Consider the following 21,621-nt stretch of genomic DNA (forward strand, 5'->3'; position numbering starts at 1 on the left):
ACTATAACAAAGCAGTGTGATGTACAGCATAGATATATGCAATTTTTACTTGTTAGTCAAAATAAATGCAGCAAATATTACAACAAATAATTTTTAAAGGAAATTATAGGCAAAGAGGTGATGAACCCAGAATTCAGGATAATAATTTCTGATGGTGTTGGGGAGCAAGGAGCATGGGATATGAGGAATCATATGGTAAACTGTTATTTGTTGTGAATGTTTTAACTTTTGGGTTTTGATTATTTCTACATCACTGAAACTAAATACCTAAATATAAGTCATTCATACATGGGAATGAAAGTATATCATGAAGGAAAAATTATGGTTAATTTAATTATCTGGCTCTGAAGTCCAAAGATGATAACGAAGTATTCAAAAGATAATAATTAAATATCTCAAAGATAATAATAAAAGTAGAACAAAAACAGTGGTATAAGAAAACAGTTATTTTTTCCATAGAGTGGGTAAGGAATACAGAAACCATAGAGGAAAAGTTGATAAACGTGACTAAATAAAGATTTAAACCTCCTGTTCAACAAAATAATACTGTACACAATGTCAAAAGACCTACCACAAACTAGAGGAAATGTTTTAACACGTTTGACAGAGAAAAGGCAAATTTTGTTAATATTTTAAAAAGTACTTATAAATCAATTAGAAATAATTAGACATCAGGGAGATACAAAATATCATATTTTACATTATCCAATTGGCTGAAATTTAAAAGTTTGAAAATACTGGGTAAAACATAAATCTTTCCAACCACTTTGGAAGGTAATTTAGTATCAAATATAAAAATTTAAAATGCATGTACTCTTGGCTAGGTGCGGTGGCTCACGCCTATAATCCCAGCACTTTGGGAGGCCGAGGTGGGTGGATCACGAGGTCAGGAGATCGAGACCATTCTGGCTAACACGGTGAAACCCTGTCTCTACTAAAAATACAAAAAATTAGCCGGGCGTGGTGGTGGGTGCCTGTAGTCCCAGCTACTTGGGAGGCTGAGGCAGGAGAATGGTGTGAACCCAGGAGGCGGAGCTTGCAGTGAGCCGAGATCGTGCCACTGCACTCCAGCCTGGGCGACGGAGCACGACTCCATCTCAGAACAAAACAAAAGAAAACAAAACAAAACAAAACAAAACAAAACAAAAAAATGTACTCTTAGACCAAGAAATTCACATAAATCTGTACTCTTACACATGTGAGAAATCATGTATTTTAGGGAATAATCATAGCAAAAGACAGCATACAAAATGCAGTTGTTAATAAACAATGAGTCATATCTTCATTTGCTAATATTGAAATTTTTATAATACCTTGTTAAAGCAGAGCACAGAACAATGTGTAAAGTTTATTCCCATACGTGTAAAAAATCAAGCACATTATATCTAGAACTGTATTATGTAATACAGTAGCCAATAACCACATGTGACTATTAAGTCCTTGAAATGTGGCTAGTCTGAACTGAGGTATGCTATAGAACAAAGAACCCACTGGATTGACAAGGCTTAGTATTAAAGGAATGTAAAATATCTTATTAATAAGTTATTATGATTACAAGTTGAAATGACATTGTGAATATACTGGATTAAATAAAGTAATGGAAATTTCACCTGTTTCTTTCAATTTTAAAATACTGCTACTAAAACACTTTAAATTACATACATGGCTTGGATGGCATTTCAATTTAGACAGTATCAATCTAACAAATACACAGGAAAATGTTAAATGTAGCTACATCTGAGGAGTGAAATTGGAGATTTAACATGAGATGAAGCTTCAGTTTTTATTGTCTACTCTTTTAAACGTTGTGATTTTTAAAAATTACATAAATGGACTATCTTTGTAATAAACATATTGTAAAACATGTCTGTTAAATAATTAGAAAAAAAGAACTAGTTACTGCTTGGGACTACGTTGGTTTCTGTGAGTTAGGTGGTTCCTGGTCTGTTAGTCCCTGGATCATTTGTATGAAGTACCTGTAGCTTTTTGAATTGTCGTCCTGTATTAGCCTGGTATCTTCAGTAGAGTTTGGAATAGTGGTCATTAGAATTGACTTGAGAGAGAACTGCTGTTCCGCACTTCCTCCTGCCCTATTCCTTACACTTCCATTTATTCTTGTCCAAATGACTAATGAGGAGAAAAATGAGGAAGACAGAGGAGTGGGAACTGACAGTAAAAAGAAAGACACTTTGGGAAGGAAGGTTAACAACCTGAGAAACGTATTTATCATCTCAAAAAATAAATATCCGGGTCTGTTCTTAATGCTCCTAAAATCTGAATGTAAGTTTGTCTCTGTGTATTTATCTATAAAAGGATTAACAAAGTATAGAAAGTATGAAAAACCATCATCTCCCCAGTTCCCTCACAGTCCACGTAATAGATCTTTCTGAAATTTGAAAAATGCCACACATCTATCATTTGAAAGTCACACCTAAATATGCTGCTACCTTCTAAGTAATCTTTTATTTTTAATTGTAATATTATTTATGAGTTTGCACTTACCAGGAATTCTGTGTTGCTTTAGAAGCGATGGTATGAAACCCAATACATCAAGAGAAAGACATGTGCTGTTGAAATATGGTCCTGAATGTCATCATTCCGATGATGTATATTAGAATAGGTGTGGAAGAGTGAAGTTGAAGAATGAGTCTCTGTGCTGTGCATTTTTGAATGATCCCTGCGAACACTGTGACAATTATTATCCCTGTGCAACGTGAGATAATCATAACGTGTTTGCCTGCAGAGGGAACCAGTCTGCAAGGTATCTAGTCATATACACCATCGACACTGGGCCACATCCACTGTAAAGGACTAAAAGCATAGGAAAAAAATAGATTGCATTTGAGTAAAATTGAACCAAATCCCATCCTTATGACTCCAGGAACTTCTCATTACCTAGATTTGTTGGACTGGTAAGGACAAACTGTGTATATAGTCCTAGTCCTTCAGGCAGCTCTGCAGGTACACATGTGCCTCTTGAATTTAAAATAAAAGTTGAAATTATTTTTAAAAATCAGCAAATGAAGACTTTTTTGTGAATAAGAAAGTTCTTCGGGTGAAGTCAAATTTCTTCTCAGCTCTGAGAATCCTGGTTATGTTTCTGTAATTATTCAGTAGATTTCTTGTACGTCTTCATATTCATAATTACCTGGTATTTAACTTTCCGTGATGACATTATTAAATCTAAGGTGACAGCTCTTCACTTGTGACATTTAATTTACTTTTCAATTTTCCTTCTTCCCTTGGTCCTTTAAATGGTTCTTAAAGGCAAACAACTGAGGAAGCACTGTCAAGCCCACAGAACATCAGCTATGATTATTTTTCTTGATAAATATCTTCAAAATAAATGTGCAAATTCAAGTTTCAGTAGAGTTATTTCAAAGTAGTGTCCTTTACGCACAGAATGGTGGTGCTCAGACGCTGAATATGTTTTTAGGATTTGCCTAAGAAAGAGTGCTTTAGGATATGTTTGCTGCTAGTTATGCTAAAGGCCATACATTGCGCAGCAAATTTCTTTGGTATCTGCTTTGTCCTGATGGAAAAGTCACAAAAGGTTGCCTTTTTACATGAAGGTGAACCAAAGAACAAATCTCATTTACTTATTTTCCTACAGATCAATGTTTTCCTCTGGTTCTTTTGCACACATTTAAGAATTAAAAAAGAAAAAATTATTTTTCATATAATGAAAATATTTTTAAAAGAAATATGTAAAATGAGTAAGAGAACATAATTTATGGGACTTTGGACCTTTCAAATCGGGGAGTTTTATTTTGGAAGTCCTTAAGTTTTTATGAAATCTAAGCTGGATACAGAAACCAATAAGCATATTCCCTTGATTTTATAAAATGTATAATGTACTTAATCATAAGCATTATTGATGATTGCTCAGCTACTGTCTTTTATACAAACACTATATCCACCATGATGTCCTCCAAAAATGAGGTTTTCTGTTTGCCACAAGGTTACAAATGCTCATGCACTCGGCACCACTCCTTTAATTATCATATTGCTCAATTTCTCTTTATAAGCCACCTATCTCCTATTATACAAAACTTGCTTTAAAAGTGGAAGGAGAATGTTACTTTCAGGACTTGATACCAGTGGTTTCTTTTTTTTTTTTAATTCTGCTTACTAATATAACAGAATATCGTTGCTGAAAGGACAAGTAGAGGGCACATCCCTAATATCAGGCATAAGGCAGGCATCTATTTTGCACTAAATAACCTGTAATTCACTGTGCTTCCAGGAAGTTATTTTTTCTGTTCTTTTACCCCATCTTTTTTGACCATTCCATCTTGTGAAAGAGGCTACTGCCCTGCCCATACTTCTTCAGGCATCATCAGTTCAGCGTGTTCAAGCCGATTTTCAACTATCCACCTTTGAGCTGCTTCTGGCCATTCAAGCACACTTTATCTACAAAAATGAGAATCTCTAAGTACCAAAGAATTATTGTCTCCTTGGAGCAGGTTCCAACTAAAGACTGATGGCAATTGGTTTCCTTTCTCTTTGGAAGGATCACTTCGAAGCATGCATTCTACAATGGTTTAGAGAGTTCCCCAGTGAAATTCAGCTCTGGTTGTACCCTTGATTGGCTGTTTTCCCTTTCCTGTCTCTAGTTCAGACTCTCCTACCAGGGTTTCCAGGAACCACCTCCAAAATAAACTATTTGTACTCAAATCCTTGCCTCAGGGTCTACTGCTGGGGAACCCAAATTAAGACACTTGTAATCACTTTTTCTGGGTTATCTTCTGGACGTGTTAGAATAACCCAGGGCTTAGTCCATGGACTTCTTTTCTTAATTAAATTTATTTTCTGGGTGATTTCATCTAAACCTAAGATTTCAAATATCCTTCAGAATTATACCAAAAGCTCTGTCTTCTTTTCAGAACATCAAATATCTCATTGATGTTTCCACTTGGATGTCTACATGGTATCTCAAGATTACATTTCCTAAACCAAACTCTTGAATTTCTTCCCTAAGTGGCTGGGAACTGAATATCCCACTTGGTATTTGGATTTTTATGTTGAGCGCATTGGTCCTAGCTTTGTCATCAAGAGGCATGCAAAACATGCTTCCTGCATCTTCAGTAGGTGAGAACTTCAAATATTTAAAGAAAATAGCCATGCGTCTTTTATTCCTGGATTCTCTGGGATGCAGTTTTAATAAGCCTGTTTTGCTCAAATGTTCTCATGTAGCAACAGTCAGATTTATCACACTCTTCTCTGTACATATCCCAGTTTTCACTATTCCTCTCAAAATATAACTAGAATTAAATCTGATATTTCTGATGTGCTCTGTCCAAGGTGGGATATATCACACATTGTCACACATTCGTCATATTCACAAGTATGTGCGTGCCCTCTTCCTCTGTCTCTCCCTCTTGTTTCTCCCTCTGTCTCTCCCTCTGTCTCTTTGTCTCTCTTTCACTCACACATATACACATTTTATCAGGTTGTATGCTTCCCTTTCAAGTCCTTGAATAGAACTTCTTTGTACATGTCAGCAATGTTACTGTTTTGTTATTTTTAATAAAACTAGACAATCATAACTAGTAAAAAAAACATCTTGACAGATTTTCACAGATCAGTCTTGTTTTTAAATGTAATTTAAAGATACTTTCTAGCTTCAGAAAAGGGCACTGTGAGAGGATAAAAAAGCAATATAAATCTGTATGAAAACAAAGCAGCAGTGTTTAGTTTGAGTAGTTTTTGCTTTGTGACCTTGATCTGGATGGCCTATTGGCCTATTCATCCTTTCTTTAGGGGAATCTGCAAGTCTGAGTGTGAAATTTGAAAAAAAACACAGACTACATTTTTTTTTTGTCAAATGGAGAAGCTTTATATTCTCTTGTCAACCAGGCCTAGGTTAGCAACAATTGTTCTTTGTACTTAAGAAGATGGATTTGTTTTGGTTTAGGAATTGTCAAGCCTTAACAAGGGAACAGTCCTACCAAGAAAGCAAGAGACGTGAGCATAAGGAGGACATGCTCTAAGAACTACTAATCCTTTAATAAGGAGATCAGCCACTTTCCTGGGTACTGATTAAAACAATAATCATAACATTATGCTCTTATATGTGCATAACATTTACAGACTTCAAAGCACCCCTCCTTCCCTCCCTTCCTGCCTCCCCTGCTTCCTCCCTCCCCTGCTTCCTCCCTCCCCCCCTTCCCTCCCCCCTCCCCCCTTCCCTCCCCCCCTTCCCTCCCCCCCTCCCCCTTCCCTCCCTCCCTCCCCCCTTCCCTCCTTCCCTCCCCTCCCCTCCCCCTCCCTCTTCCCCTCCCCCTCCCCCTCCCCTCCCCCTCCCTCTTCCCCTCCCCCTCCCTCTCCCCCCCCCCCCCCCCCCCCCCCCCCCCCCCCCCCCCCCCCCCCCCCCCCCCCCCCCCCCCCCCCCCCCCCCCCCCCTCCCCTCCCCCTCCCTTCCCTGCCTGCCTGCCTGCCTGCCTGCCTGCCTGCCTTCCTTCCTTCCTTCCTTCCTTCCTTCCTTCCTTCCTTCTGGTTAAGTACTTAATGTATGCTAGAGAACTGTGCTAGATACTGGAGATGCAAAATAAAATAAAACATTTTTTTCCTGTTAGGAAGAGAAGATCAAATTTACAGAGCCTGCCTTTATTATATAGTGTAATTTGTTCACCTGTAAGGTGACTTCTGTATACTCCATGAGAACTCACACTAATTGCACAACAAAGCTTACTTTCTTGACACTTCCCTGCAAGTCAATAGGTATATAGACAGTTTGATATGCATGTTAGACATACTTTAACTATTGCTAAATCGTCTAACAGAAGATGACCTAAAACGATTCTCATAAAAATTAAAATTGGAAGCACAGTATAAAAATTAAACTCAAAACACACAATACAGGAGCTTACATCCGTATTCCGAAGATTGAAATGGACATTTCAAACTAAATTAAGTTTCTCAATAAAAATTTAGCCAGAATAAACTTCTCATGTCAATGGCTTAACAGAAAAATATTACCCAGTCTAGAGTCTGCCTAGCAATGAGAAATTGGTTTATAAAATTAGCTTTATAATTCAGAGTTTTAATATGATGATATTGACAGAATATAAGTGTTGGTTATAAGTTCAAATGGGGTCTAAAAGTACTAATGATGCCTGAACTTAGAAATCCATGCAATTTACTGAGTAATTCTATGATGTGGGTAGTTTAAAATTGGACTGTCACCATTATTAATTTTTAAACACTGTAGAAGAATGTGATTTTTCATGTATATTTGAGGACTTTAACATTGACGTGGCAAGAACTAATATAACTTAATTTCAAAATTAATAAATGAAGCTATATTTAAATGAAGCTTTTTAGATTGAGTTGTGAACCCAGCTGATTCAGATAAGTTATTTTTATCTCAGGTTGATAGAAAAAAGTATAGAGGGAAAATATCAATAACAGAAGACAAAGGTGGAAGTCCTCTACAGTAGTATATACTGGGGTTTGCATTTATTTGGGATTTATAGGTGACTTAATAAAAAAGTGGCCATTATTTTCAAATTTTAAGACCAATGAAATCTTTGAGTCTCTGAGGCTTTTTTTTTTCATGTGAACATTTGTAGTCTCTGAGGAAATATAGGACTTAGCAGAATCAGCATCATTTTAAGGATATCAGCCAAGCATTAGTGTCCAGATTTATTTTCCTCATCTAATGATGTGAGAATAGAAATGGGTTTTAATATCCTATTTCAGTGCTAACCTATTGTATTACCTGTTTCTGTGGGAGATGTAGGAGAGCACATCATGTTTATTTGATATACGATCAGTGTCTCGAAGAGCTTGGTTTATTAATTACTTGACACCGAAGATGTAGAAATAATTGAAATGGGATGTGCTTCTATGTTTTTTCTGTAGACAATCCCTATTGAGTCAGGCTTTCTGATGTCTTAAACTTGAAATAAATGGGAAGGGATTTGGCCCATTCATTATGTCTTTCTGTTTTTAGAGGTTGTTTCCAAAACTATCAGACTATTTGCATTTGTAGAGAGAAACATTGTTTAAAGTATCTCATATAATTCAGCAAATATTTTCTTTTCTCTTTTCTTTATTTTTTTTTGACACAGTCTTGCTCTGTCACCAGGCTGGAGTGCAGTGGCGTGATCTTGGCTTACTGCAACCTCCGCTTCCTGGGTTCAAGTGATTCCCCTGCCTCAGCCTCCCGAGTAGCTGAAACTACAGGTGCGCACCACCATGCCTGGCTAATTTTTTTGTATTTTAGTAGAGATAGGGTTTCACCATGTTAGCCAGGATGGTCTCGATCTCCTGACCTCGTGATCCACCTGCCTCGGCCTCCCAAAGTTCTGGGATTACAGGCTTGAGCCACTGCGCCCGCCTTCAGCAGATATTTTCTTTTCTTTTTTTTTTTTTTTTGGAGACGGAGTCTCGCTCTGTCACCCAGGCTGGAGTGCAGTGGCAGGATCTCGGCTCACTGCAAGCTCCGCCTCCCGGGTTCACGCCATTCTCCTGCCTCAGCCTCTCCCAGTAGCTGGGACTACAGGTGCCCGCCACCACGCCCGGCTAATTTTTTGGTATTTTTAGTAGAGACGGGGTTTCACCATGGTTTCGATCTCCTGACCTTGTGATCCGCCCGTCTCGGCCTCCCAAAGTGCTGGGATTACAAGCGTGAGCCACCGTGCCCGGCTGCAAATATTTTCTAAGCCCCAACTTTGTGCCATTTCCCATAGTAGCTATTCAGCATTGTGTAAATGAAAACTGTGAGTTCCTGATTTTAAGAATTCCATTGACTTCAACTGGCAATTTGGAAATAGTGAAAAAATATGAATATGTATTTAAAGGCTTGCTACCAGAATCATAATGTAGGAAATATTCTACTGAAGTGGACACGTCTAATCAGAGAATTGGTTATGACATACAGCCCCCTTCTGGGTATGGGCAATCTGATGTAGTTTTTAGAGCCCAGGCACTGAAGTGTGACATCTTGGGCTTAAATCTCTGATCTACATTCTCCAATTCTGTGGCTTTTGCCAAGTGCAAAGATGTTGGACTGCAACATTGGGACTGCAACATGAATTAAATAGTTGAATTTGTTCGAAGTACTTACAGTAGTGTCCACTAAGTGTTACTGACCTTTGTTATATCCCATTCTGTGATGTCGCCATTACAAATGGCTTGGTCGTCTTTATCCACCCTACTGTTGCAAAATATATCAAACTGCCATCTCTGGCAGATAATATATGAGATCAAGTTTTGCTTTTCTGGGTACTGAGATGAAGGGGCCTGATCTAAGAGCTTTGAAAGATACTGTTGGTATTTCTTTTCATACATTTTTGAATGTAAAAGTACTATTTATTATTGAAAATACTCAATATAGAAATGTCCCAGGGCAGAGTTTTCTTTGTGGATTTAAATATAGCTGCATATCCACATGTTATTACTATACTGATCAGTATATTGCTTTTCTTACAAAAATGGCTTCATTGAGGTATAATTTATATACCATGAAATTTACAAAGAAAATTCAATAATTTTTAGTAAATTGACAGAGTTAACTGTTTCACCATCACTACAATCCAGTTTTAAAACATTCTCATCACCTCAGAGAGGTCTCTCATGGCCATTTGCAGGCAAACCCCGTTTCCATCCCAGCCCCAAGCAACCATTCATCTGTTTCTGTCTCTCAAGATTTCCTTTTTCTGGACATTTCATAGAAATAGAATCACACAACATGTGGTTTTTCACAGCTATCTTTTAAAACTTAGCCTCATGTATTTGAAGTTTAAACATGTAGTATGTTTCAGTAATTTGCTTTTATAACTTAGTATGTCATTGACATCTTCCCATGCTGGTATATAGAGATTTATCTCATTCTTCTTAGTGACTATAGGCTATTTTATTTTATGACTATACCATAATTTTAAATACTTTCTTAATGGAATATACTTTAAAAATATAGTTTTTTTGCAGTAACATAGCGAATTATTACTGCTATCAAATACTACATACCATACATAATTGTATTACTATGCTCTTTTAAAAATAATTTCAACTTTTGTTTAGATTCAGGGGGCACATGTGCAGTGTTGTGTGGGTTAATTGTATGATGCTAAGATTTGGGATATGAATGTTCCTCTTACTCAAGTAGTGGGCAGAATAACCAATAGTTGCTTTTCAACCCTTGCCCTTCTCCCCTCTAGTCATCCCTTGTGTCTATTGTTGCCATCTTTATTTCTATAAGTACCCAGTATTTAGTTCCCACTTATAAGCGAGAATGTTTGGTATTTGGTTTTCTGTTTCTGTATTAATTTGCTTAGGATAATGGCCTCCAACTGTATCTGTGGTGCTGCAAAGGACATGATTTCATTCTTTTTTATGGCTGCATGGTACTCTATGGTGTATATGTACCACATTTACTTTATCCAATTCATTTATTGATGGGCACCTAGGTTGATTCCGTATCTTTGCTATTGTGAATAATGCTGTGAGGAACATATGCATGAATGTGTCTTTTTGGTAGTACAATATATTTTCTTCTGGATATGTACTCAGTCACTGGGTCAAATTGTAGTTCTGTTATAGGTTCCTTGAGAAATCTTCAAACTGTTATCCACAGTGGCTGAACTAATTTACATTACTACACAACAGCGTATGAGTTCCCTTTTCTCTGCAGCTTCACCAACATCTATTGTTTTTTGATTTTTTAATAGTAGCCATTTTGACTCGTGTGATATAGTATCTCATTGTGGTTTTGGTTTGTATTTCTCTGATGATTAGTGATGTTGAACATTTTTTCATTTTTTTGGTTGCTTGTATATCTTCTTTTGAGAATTTTCTGTTTATGTTTTTTTGCCCACTTTTTATTGGGGTCATAAATGGTGCTAGGATAACTGGCTACCTATATGCAGAAAAATGGAACTGAACACTTACCTTTCTCCATATAAAAAATTAACTCAAGATGGATGAAAGATTTAAATGTAAGACCTCAAACTATAAGATACCTAGAAGAAAACCTAGGAAATACCAGACATCAGGCTCAGGAAAGATTTTATGACTAAGTCCTCAAAAGCAATTGCAACAAAAACAAAAATTGACAAGTGGGACCTAATGAAATGAAAGAGCTTCTGCGCAGCAAAAGAAATTATCATTAAACAGACAAGCTACAGAATGGAAAAAATATTTGCAATCTATGCATCTGACAAAGGCCTAATATCCAGAGTCTATAAAGTACTTCATTTAACAAGCTTAATGAAACATTTTTAAGTTGTTATTTTTTTCATTTTTTGTTGTGTGTAATTCTACATAAACATTCTTGTGTAGATATCTTGGTGAACTTTCATTAGTACTCCTAAGGATAAATTCCTTAAAGGAGAATTTCTGGGTCAAGGAGTATAATACATTTTAAATTTTGATGCACATTCCAAATTGCTTTATAAAATATTGCACCAATTTATACTCGCATCAATAATATGAGGACCTGCTCCTCATTGTTTTCACGTATACTGTTATTATTTTGAAATCTTTGCTAGTATGATAGGTAAAAGATGATAGCTCTTAATTTTAACTTAACATTCATTTGGTTATTTAGTGAAGCTAGGTATTTTTTCATATTTGAATTGGCCAAATGCTTTTATGTTTTGGTGGATTACCTACTTATGTTTTTTAATGATGTTTTCTTTTTTATATGTTCCTTGTTAATGTGTAGGAAGTTTTATGTATTGAAACCCATTTTTTCTACCATTTATGTTGTTTTTCTACTGACTTTTTCTGTCATACATTGTGTTTTTCAAGCTTTGGAGTTTTGTTTTGCTTTTTTAATGCTGATAAACCTATTAATCATTTCTATTACAATTTCTCGTATTGATGACGTGTTGCTTTTTCCCAGCCTAATGGTTTATAATATACTTACTTATATTTTATTTTATTTTTGCATTTAAATATATAATTTGTATGGAATTTGGTAGCTTTAAATTTTTTTTCTTATTCAATTTTCTTATTCTAGGTGAAATAATCTGTTTTTCTTTTTTTTCCTTTTTCTCTCTGGTTGTTTGGAAGATTTGTATCTTTTTCTATCCTTCTACATTTACTTTGAAAAACCATTTTAATACATAGATAATTTTACAGTTTCTACACAATTCTCTCCAAAGAAGATGAAACCTTTAGCTTTGTTTTACTTCATTTCCCCCTGCTTTTTTCTTACACAACCTAACCCTATTCTTAAATTTCGGGTTTTGCTTAAATCATTTGGAATTTTAGGTTACTAGTTTTCTTACCACTATTTTCTGATGGTTGTATCTCTCCTATTCTGGTGTTCATTTCTGTTTTTCTGGTTTATTTGTATTTTGGCTAGAGGTGTTCCCTGAGTATTTTTCCCCTGGAAACCGATTCTTAAATCGTTTCTGAGTACTTGATGATCCAAAATGTCATCTGTATTCTTTTGTATGGAGAAAAACAGTCTGAAGTCCTTGAGGTGAAAACTTCTTCCTCTGAAGGAAGAGAAGGGATTGCAAGACAGGTCTATAGTGAGAGAATGTGGGAGAAGAGCGATGGTAGAAGAGGTGGCAGAGGCAAAAATGGACAATCATGTTTGGTACGGAGGCCCTTACGAGAGAGTTTGGGGTATTTTTTTGTATTCTCTTTGGCACTAGAAAGCCACTTAAAGTAAGCAGTATCAAAGCTACCATATTTACCTTGGATTCCGTGATTATTTTGTGCTCTTCCACTCCAAACAGCCAGCACCAGTGTCTGTAGTTAGGGACTGTTCACCTCTTGAGTCTGCTTTGGTTTCCCATAAAACAGGAAGGGTCTTGGAATGTTTGTTTCCCTGAAACAATCCTTAACCAATGGCTGACAGTGCAGGGGCATAAATACCCCAGCTCCCATGTCCCTAGTGCGAGTGACTCTGAGGGACAACCAACACTGTCTCCAACTTCCTTGTGGGACTGAGCTAAAATTCCCATTCATGGGGCTTACTTGATAGTGCAGCCCCGTTTGGTTTTGTGTTCTTCTCTGGTCCACTTTCCCACTCTCCCCAGATTTTCCTGAGAATATTTCCAAATAAATCAATTTCCCATGAATTTTCATCACAGAGTCTCAGGAACATAACTCAGCACCTGCTGGAAGGATCGATCTCCCTCTCTCTTTTCTTTCCTACAGTGGCTCTCTTCAGTAGTACTGCGTGAGATAACAATTTACCTCATCTCTGACAAACTAAAAATTTCATACTGTAGTAATTCCCCATTACCAAAAATTCTATCTTCACTGAAAACTAGAAATGCTGCCCTCATCCCTCCTTAACTGAGTTTTCTCAGAGCTGATATTTTACCATTGGGGTATAAATCTTAACAGAACTGACAGACACCAGGTTGTAGTGTCACTCTTCTACCCATTGTGTGTGCTCCATGGTGTAAGAGTTCCACAGAAGCCATGCTTAGGAGTTTAATAAGAAAGCTCTTCTAGTTCCCGAATACAGGCCTTTTCTCCTACTGTTTTCACATTCAGGCAAGGGAAAGGGGTCCGGGAGGCTTTCAAACCTCAAAAACCATGACTTTGACTATTTTGTTGAATCTGGTTACTTGAGCCAGACTTCTTCTTTCATAGTGGACTACCTTCAAGGTTTCAAATTCCCTCTTGGAATCTAGTCTCTAGTCATCCTCCCCTTGCCTCCAGTTGCTTGACTTATCTATATTTGACTAGTTCCTGTCTTTGGACATTAAAAAGTATATCCATATGGCTAATAAATATTTGGGAAGGTTCCTAAATATATTAGCCACCATGACACAAATCTACAATGAGATATCACTACATACCCAGAAAAATCTCAAAAGTTAAAAAATATTACACTAATTACAAGTGTTGGTGAGGTTTTAGAGTAACTAGAACTCTCATAAACTTCTGGCAGGAGTAAAAATCGATGCAGTCACTTGGAAAAACTGTTTAGTATTTTCTGCTAAAACTGAACATACACTCAATCTATGACCCCCCAAATTCAACTCTTATAGACCCAATAGAAATGCATGCAGCTGTGTACCAAGAGCCATGCACTACATTTTTTGTCGTAGCCTTATCTGTGATAGCTAAAGCTTGGAAACAACCCATGTGCCCATCAACAGCATATTAAATAAATAATTTTTAACACTCGTATCATGAATTACTACATTGCAATAAGTGAACTTCTGCTGCACACAACATGAATGGTTGTCACGAGCACGATAATAAGCAAAAGAGCCCAGATATCAAAGAATACATAATGTGTAGTTTGGCTTGCATAAAGTCTTAAAGGTACACAACACATTTATAGTGTTGCAGAAAAGGGTAATTGTTACTTTTGGGAACAAGAGAGAAAGTGTTGATTGAGCAGTGGTATGAAGGATTCATCTGGGGGGCTAGCAAAATTTTTCATTACCTGGTTGTGAGTTCATAGATCTTTGTTTTCTGAAAATTATTGAGTTGCGCACACATGTTGCACCTTGTGTATGTGTGTTATATTCCATTATGATTTTAAAGTAAAAGGAGAGAGAGAGACCATCCTGGCAGCTGGGGGATGGGGGCAAAAAGAGGATAGTTAAGAAAATTAGATTGGAAGTTATTATAGTAATTACAGTAATCTTGACAAACAGCACTCATTAAGGATGTGTTGTGTGCTGTACACAGCAGCCCCATAAGGAAGCATTTGTCTGCATTTTGTAACTGAGAAAACTAAGATACGGGCTTACTAAGGGCAATGCTCAAGGTCACACAGGTATTTAGTGGTAAAGATGGAATTTGAAACTAAGCCAGTCAGTTGGACTCTAGAACATGTACGCTTACACATCAGATTATAAACTCTTGGGATACTGGTATTTGGAAAAGATAATTTTGGTATTGATGAGATGAATTGGTGAGAAGTGGTTAGATTAAGAATACATTTTGCATTTGCTGCTGAATCTGCTATTTGGTGTTAGGGAGCAACAGGAATTACAGATAACTTCTATATTCTTTTCTTAACAATTAAGTGGATGATGTTACTGACTTGTGACAAAACAAATATATTACAAGGGTATTAAGGGTAAAACAAATAAGAGTTCTAGTTGGGCCTTGCAAGTTTGAGATGTATATTAGACAATCAAGTACGTAGGTCAAATAGGCAACTGGATCTATAGGTCTTTAGAATCTATAGATCTGGAGGGAGAGCCGGCTGGAAGTATAAATTCAGGAGTTATCAAATTATGGATAAATTTTAGGCCATAGGAGGTGATGAAATTATCCAGGGAGAGGCTGCAAGGAAAAGGAATATAGAGGCAGGACTGAGTCCTAAATTTAGGGGAAAGAAAGAGACTAGGATCCAGCAAATTAATGGAAGAGAAGAAATCAGAAGAAAATTTCCCAGAATTGAAAAAGAACACAAATGTTCAGACTAAAATACAAATTTTCAGACAGTACTAACCATAGTGACTGTTAAAGACACCTAAACCCATTTTTATGAAATTTCAAAGCACAAAAAATGAGAAGAATGTCCCCAAAAATGGGCCATGGAGAAGTTTAAACAAAAGTTGCCTACAACGTAGTGAAATTAGACTTCTTACCAACAACACATTGTACTCACAGAAAATAGCCAATACAGCAAATGTGATGGTAGAATGAAAACATTTTCAGATTCATCAAAATGCCTAGGTACCTCTTCATAGAAAGTTCCTTGAGGATATACTCCAGAAAAATAGCAAATAAATAATAAAGACATAGGATGCAGGAAACAGAAGATCCAAACCAGAGTGCAGTGAGGGAAAGTGTATATTAGCCTAGAAAGCAACTAATCCACATATGGAAAGAGAATTAAGACTCCAAAAGGAAGATCTTTGAAAGGGAAAGAAACGGAAAACAAAATGACACATAATATTATTGTGAATCTAGAAATATTTGAGAATATGCTAAAGGAAATTGGTAAACTGTAAAGAAAAAAAAAAGAACGCAGTTGAATTAATTCTAAGTCCATTCTACTTTGGGTGGAGAACATGCCACTGGAGGAAGAAATGGAGTCATAGCTTATTACCTAACTCGTTATTAACATGGCATAGTAAATTAATTTAGAATCAGCTGATAGATGAAACTTGGAAGACTGTGCTAAGATTATAGAACAAATTATAAACAGTATCAACTGGCCATTATTAAAAGTGTGGACAGAGATGACAGATGGAAGGAGGAGGAAAGAGAGAAGGAAAGGGCGGGGGCTTTAGTGTCCTGTTGACTTAAAAAGAATAAAACCAAGATATATTCTCTATGATTTATAGACCAAGAAATGAAATTTTAACTAGTGGTGGTGTTATTGCAGAGGTGTTCAGAGGGAAAGCTATAGTGATAAAACTAGAGAGAAAGGTTTGAGTAAGTGGGGAGTGGTGTGAGTAAAATCCCTCATAGCAGGAGGCCAACAGATAAATAGTGGAATAAATGTGCTAATTAAGTATTTGAAGGCAAGGCTCAGGAAAACAAAAAGCAAGCAGTTAAAAGTGTGCCTCTGGGGATTAAGACTCTGTGGGTCGGGAGGCATGGAAAAGAGAATTATTGATTTTCTCTATAAGCCCTTCTGTTCTTTTGGCTTCCTAAACAATATTCACTTTTCTTAATGAAGCAAAGAAAATTAAATGAAAAATTAAATTATAAATAGGAAATTGTTATAAAATAAGGACATTAATTAAGAAGATACCGACAAAGAACCCACACAGGACACCTGGAGTTTGCATTTAAAAATACCACAATTGGAAGCCTAGACCTAGACCAGTTCTTTGAACTGAAATCCTATAAGACTGATTTGCAAAAGACAATTTTAAGAAAAAAAAAAAAAAGGATTTTCTGGAAATGAAACGAGAAGGATAGAAACACTGCAAAGTCGCAGATCAGAAATCAGGCATATTGGCTGGCCGCTCTCCACCCCATTTTCACTGCCAAAGTTTACAAAGCCTGTTATAATGACTTCAGAACCAATATTAAAAAATAATTAAAACATGAAAGGCAAGAAAACACCTAAGAATTAATTGAACTAACTGAAGATTATGGATAAAAAGGAGATAATACATAGTAGGTTAAGTGTTTCTTAGGTCTTTACTGAAAAAACAATTAAAGAGATTCTCCCTCTTTTAATTGTTTTTTGAAGTAATTAGATGGAAAGAAATGGATCAAATAATGGCAAATAAGGAGGGAGAATTCAGAAAAAAAGATGAAATCATTTGGCACAAACACCACCAGTCTCTTCTCCTGTACCTATATGAAGATGATCTCAGAAAGTTCCTCTACAGTTTTCCAGGATAGCAGCTGGGATTGGTATGTGATATGAGGCCTGTGATACAAGCAAATCCAACTGAAAACAGAAGATAAATAAATCACTTAGCTCCTATTAAATTTCTTCAAGAATTAGACCAAAATGTAACAGGTTTAAGAGTAAGAACACTTCATTGCATTCTGTAGCACAAATAAAAAATATCTTCTAAAAGAGGCAAGAACTCAGAATTAGCGGAGCCAAAGATACTTTAGCCAAGGAAGTTATCCAGTGACCTAGTTTCATCTCAGTTTACAAGACCACGATCCGTGGCTTAGTTCAAGTCACACTTGAGATAGAGAAAGACATTAGTAATACATTACACAGAATTAAAGAATTGAGGTTAAATGTTAAGTGACATGTCCAAGATCAGAAATAAAATTAATAGAAAATCTGACTCGATTTTAGGTGCCTGGTGTCCTAGTCTAAACCCCTTACACTAAATAACACAACAGTAATGTCACAACATGTCAAATCCATTCAAGATCCTAACACTAGAGGCTTTAAGAATCTAGTTGTGATAACTGGAAAATGGCTGTACTGGGCACTGTTACCTTTATATACATCTTGGTCCCTAAAGAGCTGGTGTCTTTTATAGTTTTCCTTCAGATGGTAGATACTACAGAATTAAAAGGTGTGTCAGAGACTGGTAGGTATCCACCAGTGAACCTACGTCCTGAATTGTCCAGAAAAGTCCTATTTCACGTCTGTTGTCACAGCACAATCAGTGTTGGCATCATGTTTCTTTCTTAATAGCATTCTATGTTGGAAGATATTTCCTGCATTTCTGTACACACTATGAGGGAGGCAGTAAATGTCCTTTGCTCTGGACTATCTTTTCAAGAATATTTATATAGGGAACAGCCTTGGAAAATAGAGTTAGTTTTTCTCCAGAGCAAAAGGCAGGCATATACTGCTGTTATAAAAGATTTGGATCTCTAAATTAAAAGTTCCTTTCCCGTAATGCCACCAACTGTGTGCATAGGCATCTATCTGCATTGTGCCTGTGGGACTTGAGGGCAAAGTAAACTGGTGCAAATATGATGATGCTCACGCTGCTTGCAGAGCAATGAGTAATAAGCCCCCATTCTTCACATTACACATATCTAGTATTGCCATACAATTTAAATATACAAGCACACAAGTACAGGGCAGTAGGAGTACAGGGAAAATCTTTGCAGTGAGTAAAAGTAAATGTATAATACCTGATATCAGTTATCCAGCTCCAGATGAAGACATGCACATAGAGACACAATTTGAGCCATGCAAGCTAACAATCAAGGTAAGACTGAGAAATTGCAAGGGTGAAATGTACTCAGGGGAGGATGAATGATTTACACTAAAGCGATGTGGTCGGCAGCTTCTTTCAGTTCTCATTGTTATGTCCTAGTAAGTCCAATTCACTGCCTCATTGAAATGGCTTCATTAAGCAAGTAAAATTTGAAGAGGGATCTCAGAGAATTGAAATACTTTCCATGGCAAACGAGCAAGGGAAAACTGGCTAACAACTGACTTCATAAATCAAGCAGTATCTGTATGTAATACATTTCACAAAATGCTTATGGGTATAGTTGAGATACAGTGATTTCAAGGCGATGTTTTTTACCTAAAAAAACATGAAATTTTGTTTGTCTTCAATACCAACATTAAAAATACCAACTCAATTTTGTAGCAGGGAAGGGAGTAGTTAGGCAGTTTCATGGAGAATATGGGACTAGAGGTATGCCCTGAAAAATAGAATGCTGGGAAGTGGAAATCTTGTTAATAGTTGGATATGACCAAATGGTTCCTCATTTAATGGAAAGGTTTTAATAACAAGTGTTTTAATATTATTATTGTCTCCTTGGAATCTTCAGATCAATGCAAGGTTGCTCTTAGGGCATGAAACTTCCTGAAGATGAAATAGAAACTTTGATAGGGACTACTGGATTTGAGATAGATAGTATTCAGGATTCTTAGGTGCCATATATAATACTGAAAAGGGAAAGATTCCTTTGGGTTGAGATTCCTTAGACATGTTCTTTTGGAGCAAATGGGGGAGTTAGACAAGGTTTTAAAGGAATTGAGAATAAATGTGGCTCAAATAAACTCTCGGGCTAAGCTCTGTGATATGGTTTGTCCCTACCCAAATCTCATCTTGAATTGTGGTTCCCGTAATCCCCACATGTCATGGGAGGGACATGTGGGAGGTAACTGAATCATAGAGGCAGTTACCCTCATGCTGTTCTCATGATAGTGAGTGAGTTCTTAGGCGATCTGATGGTCTTATAATGGGTTTTTCCTTCTTTTACTCATTCTTCTCCTTCCTGCCTCCATGTGAAGAAGGATGAGTTTGCTTACCCTTTTGCCATGATTGTAAGTTTCCTGAGGCCTCCCCAGCTGTGTGGAACTGTGAGTAAATTAAATCTCTTTCCTTTTTAAAGCACCCAGTCTCAGGCAGTTCTTTACTGCAGTGTGAGAACAGACTAATACACTCTATCTTTGCTACTATTCATGTTTTTTAAAAAAAATGTAATTGTAGTAAAATACACCTAACATAAAATTTACCATCTTAACCACTTTTAAGTATACAGTTCAGTAGTATTGTGTTCACAGTGTTGCACAGCCAATATTCAAAACTTTTCTGTCTTGCAACATGTTACTGTATATCCTAAAACACAACTCCCTATTTTCCCCTCCTATAAGCCCCTGGCAACCACTTGAGAACTTTCTGTTTCTATGAATCTGACTATTCCAGATACCTCATGTAAGTGGAATAATGCAGTATTTGCATTTTTGTGACTGGCTTATTTCACATATTCTTAAGGTGCATCCATGTAGCGTGTGTCATAATTTCCTTTTTAAGGCTGAATAATATTCCATTGTATACATATACACCACAGTTTGCTTATTCATCCATTGGTGGACATGTGGGTTGCTTTTAACTCTGGCTGTTGTGAATAATGCTGCTATGTACATGGATGTATAAATATCTCTCTGGGACCTGACTTTCAATTCTTTTAAATATATACCTATAAGTAGAATTGCTAGATCATATGGTAATTATAGGTTTAAGTTTTTAGGTACTGCCATACTGTTTTTTATACAACTGTACCATTTTTGTTTCCACCAACAGTTTATACAGTATATAAGGATTTCAGTTTCTCCATATTCTTAGCAACACTTGTTATTTTCTGATATTTTTATAGTAGCCATTGTAATGAGTGTAAAGTGATATATCATTGCATCACTCTAATGATTAGTGATGTTGAGCATCTTTTCATATGCTTGCTGGCCTATTTGTGTATCTTTTTCAGATAAATGTCTATCAGAATCCCTTGGTCATTTTTTAATCAGTTTTTTTTGTTGTTGTTATTTTGTTGAGTTGTAGGAGTTCTTTATGTGTTCTGGACATTAACCTGTTCTCTTGTTTTTTTTTTTTTTTTTTTTTTTTTTGAGATGGAGTCTCGCTCTTTCACCCAGGCTGGAGTGCAGTGGCGCGATCTCAGCTCACTGCAGGCTCCGCCCCCCGGGGTTCACGCCATTCTCCTGCCTCAGCCTCCCACGTAGCTGGGACTACAGGCACCCGCCACCTCGCCTGGCTAATTTTTTTTGTATTTTTTAGTAGAGACGGAGTTTCACCGTGTTAGCCAGGATGGTCTCAATCTCCTGACCTCGTGATCCGCCCGCCTCGGCCTCCCAAAGTGCTGGGATTACAGGCGTGAGCTACTGCGCCCAGCCTAACCTGTTATCTTATATATTATTTGTAAATATTGTTTTCCATTTCACAGGTAGCCATTTGACTCTATTGATTATGTCCTTTGATGCACAGAAGATTTTAATTTTGATGTAGTACAGTTTATTAATACTTTTGATACCTTTTGCTTTTGGTTTCATAGCCAAGAAATCATTGCCAAATCCAATGTAATGAAATATTTCCCCTATGATTTGAGTTCTTTAGTTTTAGGTCTTGTTTAGATCTTTGATTCATTTTAAGTTGTTTTTTTTTTTTTTTAATACTGTATGAGGTAAGGATCCAACTTCATTCTTTCAGATGTGGATATCTGATTTTCACAACACCATTTGTTGAAGAAACTCTCCTTTCCCCATTGAATGGTCTTGGTACCCTTGCCAAAAGTCTTATGACAATATTTCTGACCTTTTCATTCTATTCCATTGTTCCACGTATCTGTCTTCATGGCAGTACCACACTATTTTTATTACAGTAGCTTTGTAATACGTTTTAAAATCAAAGCGTGAGACATACACCTTTTTTTTTTTTTTTTAAGATTGCTGTGGCTCTTTGGGGTCCCTTGAGATGCCATATGAATTTTAGAATGGGTTTTTCTATTTCTTCAAAAAATACCATTGGGATCTTGACAGGGATT

Source organism: Nomascus leucogenys, chromosome 4, assembly GCF_006542625.1.
Source record: "Nomascus leucogenys isolate Asia chromosome 4, Asia_NLE_v1, whole genome shotgun sequence".
Taxonomy (NCBI): Eukaryota; Metazoa; Chordata; class Mammalia; order Primates; family Hylobatidae; genus Nomascus; species Nomascus leucogenys.